Genomic DNA, 13,087 nt, shown 5'->3' on the forward strand with positions numbered 1-13,087 from the left:
GTTGAATTCCACCGGGTAGAGACGTCCTGGAGCAGCTTGTGCTGCGGGAGGCCTTCAAGGCTCTGCCTGTCTCTCAGCTGCCGGGCTGCCTTGATGCTCCTGTGGAAGTAGCCCGCGATCTTTCTACAGCGCTCGATCAGCAGGGCGATGTTTGCGGTGCTGGCAGGCTGCTCTTCCGGGCTCTTTAAACCTTCCTTGACGGTATTGTGAAGCATGTGGGCAATGCAGGAGACATTCAAAAACCCTGCACTTTCAACCGCTTTGATCATATTTTTACCAGCGTCAGTCACCATGAAGCCCCTCCTCATTTCTTCCGGCCTGCACCGCATCCACTCCCCCATCATGTTTTCCAGATAGCTGCAGATTGTCTCTGCCTTGTGATCACGATCAACTACCTCCAAAGCGAGGAGTGCCCAACGATGGGATGTATCCATACTGCCTTCCTTCTCCCACCAATGTGCCGTGAGAGAGAGGTAGGAATGGCCTCCTCCCAAGCTTGACCAAATGTCAGAGGTAAAATGGATGTGTCCTCCCATGGCGCTACGCAACATCTGGATAATGCGTTCCTTGCAGCCCTCGTACAATCCGGGAATAACTTTTCTGGAAAAGGTGTGACGGGAGGGGATTTTGTAGCGGGGGCACAGGCGTTTCATAAGGCGGGCGAAGCCTTCTTGTTCAACCAGGCGGAAGGGATGGTGATCAAGGGCCATCATCTCTCTCACACTTTGGGTTATCTGCTGGGGTGTGGGTAATGTTTCCCCCGTTCTCTTCCTGGCTAAAGGAATGCCCCAATCCTCCAAGGTGGACTGTGTCTGCCTTCCACCATCTTCACCAGGAGAACTTTGTGTGCTAATGCTGCCACTGGAAGGGCTTGCAGCTCCCCCGCCTACCGATATCAAGGGATGGTGTCGCTTCATGTGAGAACTCAACCCCGAGGTCGCAAGATGTCTCAGGTCTCTGCCTCTGCTGATATTTGCCCCACAGTGTCTACAAACTGCCAAAGTGGCATGCTGAGTGTGGACATGGAAATGGTCCCAAATATATGACCTTGGCCTCCCCACAGCCACTGTGCCGACGCCCACGGAGATAGGAGTCGTGGGCACCCTTTCAGCAGCATGAGAAAGTCTATGATTTGATGGTACAACCTCCTCTACCTCCTCCTCACTGTCAGTAGCGGGTGGAGGGGTGGGGTTATCTAGATCCTCACTATCCACCACCTGTAGTTCCAGGACGGCAACACCTGTATGTTCCATTGATCGTCCAGTTGTCTCAGCTACAACCAACAACTGGCTCCGGGTGGAGGGCTGCGAACTTTCAGCAGTCGAACAGCCAGCTTCTTCATCAAGTCCACCCACTCCCATCGTTCCGCGTTCAAGACGGATGGGACCCACCCTAAATTTTTTTGCACCCCGCAGCTGTTGCTTGACCACTAGCAAGACTTGCTCCACCAGACCCGCGTTCAGCTGAACGCTTCATGATAACAGGAGTGTTTTCAGGTAACAGAAGGGAGGAAGGTATTGTGTTACTGGGGGGAAAGATGTGTTGTTTCTTGATTGGCAATGTGTTCTGGGTCTAACTGCCGCAAACCCTTCTATTACAGTTGTTCTTATTGTTATACGTTAAAAAGGGGATACCTGTATTTTCCAGACCTTGATAGGGTTAATATAGGAGAGAGAGATTTGCAGCAAGCCCTACTTTGGCAAACCCTTTTGCCAAACCTTGCTTTTGATTCACTGCGGCCCTGGCACAGACAAAAAGCCCTGCTTGAGCAGCTGAGAAGGAAAGGAGGCAAAATCAGGCTACCCTTTTTCCCCAAAAAGGAGGTGTTGTTCTACAAAGGACGATGGGACGTGCAACCCTTTTGCCAAACTTTGCTTTTGATTCACTGCGGCCCTGGCACAGACAAAAAGCCCTGCTTGAGCAGCTGAGAAGGAAAGGAGGCAAAATCAGGCTACCCTTTTTTCCCAAAAAGGAGGTGTTGTTCTACAAAGGACGATGGGACGTGCAACCCTTTTGCCAAACTTTGCTTTTGATTCACTGCGGCCCTGGCACAGACAAAAAGCCCTGCTTGAGCGGCTGAGAAGGAAAGGAGGCAAAATCAGGCTCCCTTATTCCCCAAAAAGGAGGTGTTGTTCTACAAAGGACGATGGGACGTGCAACCCTTTTGCCAAACTTTCTTTTGATTCACTGCGGCCCTGGCACAGACAAAAAGCCCTGCTTGAGCGGCTGAGAAGGAAAGGAGGCAAAATCAGGCTCCCTTTTTCCCCAAAAAGGAGGTGTTGTTCTACAAAGGACGATGGGATGTGCAACCCTTTTGCCAAACTTTCTTTTGATTCACTGCGGCCCTGGCACAAACAAAAAGCCCTGCTTGAGCGGCTGAGAAGGAAAGGAGGCAAAATCAGGCTACCCTTTTTCCCAAAAAGGAGGTGTTGTTCTACAAAGGACGATGGGACGTGCAACCCTTTTGCCAAACTTTGCTTTTGATTCACTGCGGCCCTGGCACAGACAAAAAGCCCTGCTTGAGCGGCTGAGAAGGAAAGGAGGCAAAATCAGGCTACCCTTTTTCCCAAAAAGGAGGTGTTGTTCTACAAAGGACGATGGGACGTGCAACCCTTTTGCCAAACTTTGCTTTTGATTCACTGCGGCCCTGGCACAGACAAAAAGCCCTGCTTGAGCGGCTGAGAAGGAAAGGAGGCAAAATTAGGCTACCCTTTTTCCCCAAAAAGGAGGTGTTGTTCTACAAAGGACGATGGGACGTGCAACCCTTTTGCCAAACTTTGCTTTTGATTCACTGCGGCCCTGGCACAGACAAAAAGCCCTGCTTGAGCGGCTGAGAAGGAAAGGAGGCAAAATCAGGCTACCCTTTTTCCCCAAAAAGGAGGTGTTGTTCTACAAAGGACGATGGGACGTGCAACCCTTTTGCCAAACTTTGCTTTTGATTCACTGCGGCCCTGGCACAGACAAAAAGCCCTGCTTGAGCGGCTGAGAAGGAAAGGAGGCAAAATCAGGCTACCCTTTTTCCCCAAAAAGGAGGTGTTGTTCTACAAAGGACGATGGGACGTGCAACCCTTTTGCCAAACTTTGCTTTTGATTCACTGCGGCCCTGGCACAGACAAAAAGCCCTGCTTGAGCGGCTGAGAAGGAAAGGAGGCAAAATCAGGCTACCCTTTTTCCCAAAAAGGAGGTGTTGTTCTACAAAGGACGATGGGACGTGCAACCCTTTTGCCAAACTTTGCTTTTGATTCACTGCGGCCCTGGCACAGACAAAAAGCCCTGCTTGAGCGGCTGAGAAGGAAAGGAGGCAAAATCAGGCTACCCTTTTTCCCCAAAAAGGAGGTGTTGTTCTACAAAGGACGATGGGACGTGCAACCCTTTTGCCAAACTTTGCTTTTGATTCACTGCGGCCCTGGCACAGACAAAAAGCCCTGCTTGAGCGGCTGAGAAGGAAAGGAGGCAAAATCAGGCTCCCTTTTTCCCCAAAAAGGAGGTGTTGTTCTACAAAGGACGATGGGACGTGCAACCCTTTTGCCAAACTTTGCTTTTGATTCACTGCGGCCCTGGCACAGACAAAAAGCCCTGCTTGAGCGGCTGAGAAGGAAAGGAGGCAAAATTAGGCTACCCTTTTTCCCCAAAAAGGAGGTGTTGTTCTACAAAGGACGATGGGACGTGCAACCCTTTTGCCAAACTTTGCTTTTGATTCACTGCGGCCCTGGCACAGACAAAAAGCCCTGCTTGAGCGGCTGAGAAGGAAAGGAGGCAAAATCAGGCTACCCTTTTTCCCCAAAAAGGAGGTGTTGTTCTACAAAGGACGATGGGACGTGCAACCCTTTTGCCAAACTTTGCTTTTGATTCACTGCGGCCCTGGCACAGACAAAAAGCCCTGCTTGAGCGGCTGAGAAGGAAAGGAGGCAAAATCAGGCTCCCTTTTTCCCCAAAAAGGAGGTGTTGTTCTACAAAGGACGATGAGACGTGCAACCCTTTTGCCAAACTTTGCTTTTGATTCACTGCGGCCCTGGCACAGACAAAAAGCCCTGCTTGAGCAGCTGAGAAGGAAAGGAGGCAAAATCAGGCTCCCTTTTTCCCCAAAAAGGAGGTGTTGTTCTACAAAGGACGATGGGACGTGCAACCCTTTTGCCAAACTTTGCTTTTGATTCACTGCGGCCCTGGCACAGACAAAAAGCCCTGCTTGAGCGGCTGAGAAGGAAAGGAGGCAAAATCAGGCTACCCTTTTTCCCCAAAAAGGAGGTGTTGTTCTACAAAGGACGATGGGACGTGCAACCCTTTTGCCAAACTTTGCTTTTGATTCACTGCGGCCCTGGCACAGACAAAAAGCCCTGCTTGAGCGGCTGAGAAGGAAAGGAGGCAAAATCAGGCTACCCTTTTTCCCAAAAAGGAGGTGTTGTTCTACAAAGGACGATGGGACGTGCAACCCTTTTGCCAAACTTTGCTTTTGATTCACTGCGGCCCTGGCACAGACAAAAAGCCCTGCTTGAGCGGCTGAGAAGGAAAGGAGGCAAAATTAGGCTACCCTTTTTCCCCAAAAAGGAGGTGTTGTTCTACAAAGGACGATGGGACGTGCAACCCTTTTGCCAAACTTTGCTTTTGATTCACTGCGGCCCTGGCACAGACAAAAAGCCCTGCTTGAGCGGCTGAGAAGGAAAGGAGGCAAAATCAGGCTACCCTTTTTCCCCAAAAAGGAGGTGTTGTTCTACAAAGGACGATGGGACGTGCAACCCTTTTGCCAAACTTTGCTTTTGATTCACTGCGGCCCTGGCACAGACAAAAAGCCCTGCTTGAGCGGCTGAGAAGGAAAGGAGGCAAAATCAGGCTCCCTTTTTCCCCAAAAAGGAGGTGTTGTTCTACAAAGGACGATGGGACGTGCAACCCTTTTGCCAAACTTTGCTTTTGATTCACTGCGGCCCTGGCACAGACAAAAAGCCCTGCTTGAGCAGCTGAGAAGGAAAGGAGGCAAAATCAGGCTCCCTTTTTCCCCAAAAAGGAGGTGTTGTTCTACAAAGGACGATGGGACGTGCAACCCTTTTGCCAAACTTTGCTTTTGATTCACTGCGGCCCTGGCACAGACAAAAAGCCCTGCTTGAGCGGCTGAGAAGGAAAGGAGGCAAAATCAGGCTACCCTTTTTTCCCAAAAAGGAGGTGTTGTTCTACAAAGGACGATGGGACGTGCAACCCTTTTGCCAAACTTTGCTTTTGATTCACTGCGGCCCTGGCACAGACAAAAAGCCCTGCTTGAGCGGCTGAGAAGGAAAGGAGGCAAAATCAGGCTACCCTTTTTCCCCAAAAAGGAGGTGTTGTTCTACAAAGGACGATGGGACGTGCAACCCTTTTGCCAAACTTTGCTTTTGATTCACTGCGGCCCTGGCACAGACAAAAAGCCCTGCTTGAGCGGCTGAGAAGGAAAGGAGGCAAAATCAGGCTCCCTTTTTCCCCAAAAAGGAGGTGTTGTTCTACAAAGGACGATGGGACGTGCAACCCTTTTGCCAAACTTTGCTTTTGATTCACTGCGGCCCTGGCACAGACAAAAAGCCCTGCTTGAGCAGCTGAGAAGGAAAGGAGGCAAAATCAGGCTCCCTTTTTCCCCAAAAAGGAGGTGTTGTTCTACAAAGGACGATGGGACGTGCAACCCTTTTGCCAAACTTTGCTTTTGATTCACTGCGGCCCTGGCACAGACAAAAAGCCCTGCTTGAGCGGCTGAGAAGGAAAGGAGGCAAAATCAGGCTCCCTTTTTTCCCAAAAAGGAGGTGTTGTTCTACAAAGGACGATGGGACGTGCAACCCTTTTGCCAAACTTTGCTTTTGATTCACTGCGGCCCTGGCACAGACAAAAAGCCCTGCTTGAGCAGCTGAGAAGGAAAGGAGGCAAAATCAGGCTCCCTTTTTCCCCAAAAAGGAGGTGTTGTTCTACAAAGGACGATGGGACGTGCAACCCTTTTGCCAAACTTTGCTTTTGATTCACTGCGGCCCTGGCACAGACAAAAAGCCCTGCTTGAGCGGCTGAGAAGGAAAGGAGGCAAAATCAGGCTCCCTTTTTTCCCAAAAAGGAGGTGTTGTTCTACAAAGGACGATGGGACGTGCAACCCTTTTGCCAAACTTTGCTTTTGATTCACTGCGGCCCTGGCACAGACAAAAAGCCCTGCTTGAGCGGCTGAGAAGGAAAGGAGGCAAAATCAGGCTACCCTTTTTCCCCAAAAAGGAGGTGTTGTTCTACAAAGGACGATGGGACGTGCAACCCTTTTGCCAAACTTTGCTTTTGATTCACTGCGGCCCTGGCACAGACAAAAAGCCCTGCTTGAGCGGCTGAGAAGGAAAGGAGGCAAAATCAGGCTCCCTTTTCCCCCAAAAAGGAGGTGTTGTTCTACAAAGGACGATGGGACGTGCAACCCTTTTGCCAAACTTTGCTTTTGATTCACTGCGGCCCTGGCACAGACAAAAAGCCCTGCTTGAGCGGCTGAGAAGGAAAGGAGGCAAAATCAGGCTACCCTTTTTTCCCAAAAAGGAGGTGTTGTTCTACAAAGGACGATGGGACGTGCAACCCTTTTGCCAAACTTTGCTTTTGATTCACTGCGGCCCTGGCACAGACAAAAAGCCCTGCTTGAGCGGCTGAGAAGGAAAGGAGGCAAAATCAGGCTACCCTTTTTCCCAAAAAGGAGGTGTTGTTCTACAAAGGACGATGGGATGTGCAACACTTTTGCCAAACTTTGCTTTTGATTCACTGCGGCCCTGGCACAGACAAAAAGCCCTGCTTGAACGGCTGAGAAGGAAAGGAGGCAAAATCAGGCTCCCTTTTTCCTCAAAAAGGAGGTGTTGTTCTACAAAGGACGATGGGACGTGCAACCCTTTTGCCAAACTTTGCTTTTGATTCACTGCGGCCCTGGCACAGACAAAAAGCCCTGCTTGAGCAGCTGAGAAGGAAAGGAGGCAAAATCAGGCTCCCTTTTTCCTCAAAAAGGAGGTGTTGTTCTACAAAGGACGATGGGACGTGCAACCCTTTTGCCAAACTTTGCTTTTGATTCACTGCGGCCCTAGCACAGACAAAAAGCCCTGCTTGAGCGGCTGAGAAGGAAAGGAGGCAAAATCAGGCTACCCTTTTTTCCCAAAAAGGAGGTGTTGTTCTACAAAGGACGATGGGACGTGCAACCCTTTTGCCAAACTTTGCTTTTGATTCACTGCGGCCCTGGCACAGACAAAAAGCCCTGCTTGAGCAGCTGAGAAGGAAAGGAGGCAAAATCAGGCTACCCTTTTTTCCCAAAACCCTTTTGCCAGACTTTGCTACTACCATTGAAAAAAGAAAAGTATCCTAATCAAAACGAAAGCCCACCCCGCCCGCAACAGGCAAAATGGCGCAGCAGAAAAATTGCAGCCCGGGTGGGAAAATGGCAAACGCCAATCTTGTGAGGAAAATAGCCCACAGGCCCTTTGGAAAAAAAAAAAAAAACAGAAACACCCAACAGTTTTCAACCCCACCCCACCCCACCTCACCCACCCAACCTTTTCTCCCGGTCTTCTAATCTGTAGCCTAGCTCTAGCTCAGCCAAGGAAGCTGTGACGCAGCAATCTTGCCTGCCTGTGCCTGCGGAATCTCGCTCCCAACCCACCCTCTCTCTGCAGATCCCGAAATGAGCCACGAGGCTCCCGTGCACCGTCTTTTCATTCAGGACGTACTACCAGCCCCTCCCCCGGGTTAAACGTGCTCTCTGATTGGCCACAAGGTGGAAACAACAGATAGGTTGCCCCAGTGCACTTAAACAAGTTTGGGTGATTTGCAAAAGCTTTTTTTCCCAACGAAAAAAAACGACGACATAAGAAAAACGGCCAGTTGCGGTTCGAAACCGCGATATCCAGACGTGTGGACAATCAAGGTCGTATATTGCTTCACAAGTAACGAAAGTAACAAATTAATAACGGGTAACGGGGAAATCGAATTATTTGAGCAAGCCTAATAAGTACATAGGGATTGCAAATGTGTCGAGACACAGAGGCCTTAAAGAGCCACACATACTATTTAGTCCAACAAAAGGTTTATTGCAAAAAACAAATAAAAGCTCAGAGACACTTAACTTCAGTGTCTCTGGCGAAAACTCAAATAATTTACCCAAACTGGGCTCCAAAAGGCAAACGGAAAATAATCCGGGTTAAACAGAAGGAAAAACCAGATTAAAAAGCAGTCAAAGTAACCAGCAAACAAGCAGCGCTGTACACAAGAGTTCCAACAGACAGCGCTGCCCCCAAAGAGTTAACTGCAAGAATGAGTTGTCAAAGCCAGCCGTAGTCCAAGAGTCATCGCCGAAGAAGCCAAAGGATACGTCGTCGTTTCCAAGTCTGTTAAACAAAGTGGTCGTCAAGTCAGTCCACAATCCTTTCCGCAGCTGAGCATTGTCGCCAAAACGCTGCATTGAGGACGCAAGCGGCAGAGTTTTGTGGGGAAGGAAGCTCATTCATCGCTATGATAAGTGCCTAGATTTGAATGACGACTATGTTGAGAAGTGGTATTTGGGTGTGGCTTTCAACTGCATATGGTAAATGTTTTCTCCTATACTTTATTCATTTTTAATTCCAAAACGTAATCTACTTTCTGGATAACTCTCGTACTTACCTAAGTCCATCAGTGGATGCCTAACCTATTTATAAAGTATGTAAGACAACTGTTTTCATGCATATTATTTAAGTTTCTATGCATGTACAGGTTTCTAACTATTTGAGCTGCCATTTCTGTTCTTTTTTCTAATAATGCTTAAATAATTTTCATAGTCTTTCATATATATATATATATATATATATATATATATATATATATATATATATATATATAAAAACAGGGATTCATTCCACAGGGGCTATCAAGATAAGTTTCTTTAAAAAAAACTAATTTAAATCCTTTCAGTGTATTCCTTGCTCTAGTGTAAGGTATCCAGCTGCTGTGCTTATCTGCCCACTATTTCCATTATTAAGACACATAGAGATAGAATAATCTTTGACTCCAAATTTATATTATACTGGCAGGAAGTTCTGAGGCAGATCGTTTTCTTTTTGTAGTCAGTATGTTCTTTGTCAGCTGCCTATCAGCTTTGGGATTTATGGTGGACTCGGAAAAGTCTGCTTTCATTCTTTGTTAAAGATTAGCAGTTTTAACGGGATAGTTTCCCTACAAGTATAAAGGGCTATTTGCAAGAAATCCTGTTATCATGAACAAATTCTGCTTAGGCAAAATTATATTTGGCTTATCATTATTTGATGCTGTTATTTTTCATTCTCACTCAAAAGGATGCCTCTTTCGGTTCGATAAGAACTAGTTTTTCTCCAATAAAATATTAGTCTTATCTCTGGATTCATTGCCATTAATGTTGACAAGGTGGAAATTTAATTGTTGCATTTCTTGTTAATTGATTCATTATTTGAGTAATTAGTTTAAAAGAAACAAACGTACATAGAACAGACATGGGCAAACTTTGAAACTTGGGGGCCGCATGGCAGGCCAGAGCGAGGTGGGCAGGCTGGGATATTAACATTATTATATTAATATTATATTAATAATATTATATTAACAACTTCCCCCTTGCTGCTATTTCAAAGTCTACCTTTGTCTTACTTTCTAAATATTCAAATGCAAGTCTCCATTTTCTAACAAAGACTTCATTATTTCTTCCTCTAATGCCATTGGACAGCTTGGCCATTTGGATATAGTCTAATAATTTTCCTCTCCAGTCCTTTATAACTACTCTTTTATCTCTTCCATGATTTTACTATTATTAATCTTGCAGCAACAAAACTGTATTGACAACTTTCTATGTCTTCTTGATTGATTTTTTCACCAAGTAAACCTAAGAGGCACATTTCTGGGTTTTCCTTAATCTTTTAAGTAATTATTTTGTTTGTTTCCTTGATTACCTTTTCCCAGAAGGTTTGCACCAGCCTACAGGTCTACCAAGTGTGGAAGAAGATACCTTTCTATATTTTGAATATCCAGCATTCCCCATCATGGGATTTATCTATTTTGCCTGTTGGAGGCCAGTGTGAATGTTGTAATTAATCACCTTTGTTAGCATTAAATGGTCTTCCCATCCTCACCTCCTGGCCTGGGGAAATCTTTTGTTCAGAGTCGTTAGCTGGCCCTGATGGATTCCTGTCTGGAATTCTTCTGTTTTCAGAGTGCTGCTCCTTATTTACGATTCTGATTTTGGAGTTTTTTTTAATACTGGGAGCCAGATTGTGTTCATTTTCATGGTTTCCTCCTTTCTGTTGAAGTTGTTCACATGCTTGTGGATTTCAATGGCTTCTCTGGGAAGGCAATTTAATGCTAGCAAAGGTGATTAATTACATGATTCACACTGGCCTCCAACAGACAAGATTTCTTCCCCCCACCCAGGAACTTCCACGGATATATAAAACTTCCTTGCTTAGTTTTTCCATACCTCACAACTTCTGAGGATGCCTGCCATAGATGTGTGCAAAACTTCAGGAGAGAATACTTCTGGAACATGGCCATACAGCCTGGAAAACATACAACAATCCTGTGATCCCGGCCATGAAAGCCTTCGACAACACAGCTTCCTTAAAGTGTGTGTGCCTGCCTTCAGGCAAGCACCTCTCATCTAGAGTAGAAACAGCTTAAATGCCTAAAATGATGGCAAGGGGAGCCTGGGAAGTCCCCCCCCCCCATAATGGGAAGATAGAAAATAAAATTTTCAGCACACCCCGAGTGAAAACAGATATCTGCCGTCCCCTATTTGGGAGGCTCTAAAAATGGATTGAGGCTCCCACTGAAAGCCAGAACATGAAATGAATCATAGTTTACCCGGATTGCACAACTCTATTATATATGCCACTGTATCCCTGTTTCAGTGTATGTTTGTGATGCCTGGATAGTGAAGAAAGCTGTTAGGAAGAAAATAAACTCATTTGAAATGTGGTGTTGGATATAGGAATGCTGTGGACTGCTAAAAAGAAAAATCAATGGGTCCTAGAACAAATCAAGCCTGAACTTTCACTTAGAAGCCAAAATGACTAAACTGAGATGGTTGTACTTTGGATATATCATTAAAAACACCTGACTCACTAGAAAAGATAAAAATGCTATGTAAGGCTGAAGGCAGTAGGAAAAGAGGAAGACCATATGACAAATGGATAGGGACTCAGTTAAAGAAGCACAGCCCTGAATCTGCAAGACTTAAAGAGATGTTGAGGACAGAGATTTGGAGAGCTCTCCTTCATGGGATTGCCATAAGTCAACATCAGCTTGACAGCAATTAACAACAATAACTAAAAGTTGTTGGCTTACTGATGCTATTGCATGTTCTCCAGTCTTCAAGTGATCAGACATCCAAACCTAATTTTAGTCAACCATGATGTCAACCCTGATGGGATTTGTCTCTTCTGCTCTTTATCAATTGAGCAAATTCAGCCCGGGGCCAGGCTGTGGCGCAGGTAGCCAGCTGCAATAAATCACTATGAGTTCGAGGTCAGCCTGTGTCGGAGTAAGCACCCGACCATTAAAATAAAAAATATCCCTGCTCATTGTTGACCTAAGTAACCTGAAAGATAGTTGCATCTATCAAGTAGGAAATTTAGGTACCACTTATGTGGGGAGGCTAATTTAACTAATTTACGACACCATAAAAATCGTCCAGCAGCGTTTGGAATGAGGAAGTATCGGCGTCAAAGTGGATAATGAAGCAGCTGCTCCCCTGTGGCCGAAATCGAGAATACACTCAGGAAGCTGGAAGCTGGAGAAGGTTAAATTGCCTCTGTGTCTTTGTCTTTGTCGCTGTCTCTATGTTCATATGGCATTGAATGTTTGCCATGTATGTAACATGCTTTGCTAATTTTTATATATATATATATGTGTGTGTGTGTGTGTGTCTGTGTCTGTGTGTGTGTATATATATGTATACATATACATGCATACAGTATATACAATATATAATATAGTATATTGTGTATGCATATAATATTAATAATATTATTTTGTAATACAATATAATACTAATAATACAATATAATTAATTACATATTATATATTACATGCAATATTATTAATAATATTACAATATGTAGATACTAGCTGTGCCCGGCCACGCGTTGCTGTGGCGAAGTCTGGTGGTATGGGAAATAAAGTATTGAGGAATTGGTGGTAGTTAAGGTCAAGGGTAAAGGTTTTCCCCAGACATTAAGTCCAGTCGTGTTTTACTCTGGAGGTTGGTGCTCATCTCCATTTCTAAGCCGAAGAGCCGGCGTTGTCCGTAGACTCCTCCAAGGTCATGTGGGATGACTACATGGAGCGGCGTTACCTTCCCGCCGGAGCAGTACCTATCGATGCACTCACATTTGCATGTTTTCGAACTTCTGGCTTGGCAGAAGCTGGGGCTAACAGTGGGGGCTCTCTCCGCTCCCCCAATTCAAACCTGTGGCCTTTCGGTCCAGAAGTTCAGCAGCTCAGCGCTTTAACACGCTGCGCCATCAGGGATATTATTTCCTAAAGGTTGTGAATATACAATATTTCTGATTGGTTTTTTTTGTTTGTTGGAGGCAAGTATGAATGCTGCAATTAGGAAAAATGATTAGGGTGTAATGGCCTTGTAGCTTTAAAGCCTGGCTGTTTCCTCCCTGAGTGAATTTTTTATTGGGAGGTGTTAGCTGGCCCTGATTGTTTCCTGTCTGGAATTCCCTTGTTTTCAGAGTGGTGTTGTTTGCAATATTTTATGTGCTTCTACTGTCTGTGGCCCTGAGAAAACAGAGGATTTTCCAGACTTTGATGATGGGAATACTTTGTTGGGAGGTGTTAGCTGGCCCTGATTGTTTCCTGTCTGGAATTCCCCTGTTTATTTACTGTCCTGGTTTTAGAGATTATATTGTTCTGCATTATTCTATCCCAGTAATTATTTCATATTAAAGAAGAATCTCACTTATCCAACATTTGCTTATACAATGTTCTGGATTATCCAACGCAGTCTGCCTTTTCATAATGATTTTGTAGTCAATGTTTTAAATTCATTGTGATATTTTAGTGGTTTTTAGTGTCTTATTTTCGGGTATCCAACACGGTATCCAACATAAACGGGCCGGCAGAACGTTGG

The 13,087-nt window shown here is 45.6% G+C and overlaps 1 long non-coding RNA gene across 1 annotated transcript; it reads right to left on the reverse strand.

Annotated features, from left to right (window-relative positions):
- Positions 1-8,018: 8,018 nt before the first annotated feature.
- On the reverse strand, positions 8,019-10,656 carry LOC134296111 (uncharacterized). The gene is made up of 2 exons (XR_010002683.1): positions 10,427-10,656; positions 8,019-8,336 (listed from the first exon to the last, which is right to left on the reverse strand). It is a non-coding gene; the product is annotated as an uncharacterized LOC134296111 (long non-coding RNA).
- Between the last annotated feature and the right edge of the window lie 2,431 nt (positions 10,657-13,087).

Source organism: Anolis carolinensis, chromosome 1, assembly GCF_035594765.1.
Source record: "Anolis carolinensis isolate JA03-04 chromosome 1, rAnoCar3.1.pri, whole genome shotgun sequence".
NCBI lineage: Eukaryota > Metazoa > Chordata > Lepidosauria > Squamata > Dactyloidae > Anolis > Anolis carolinensis.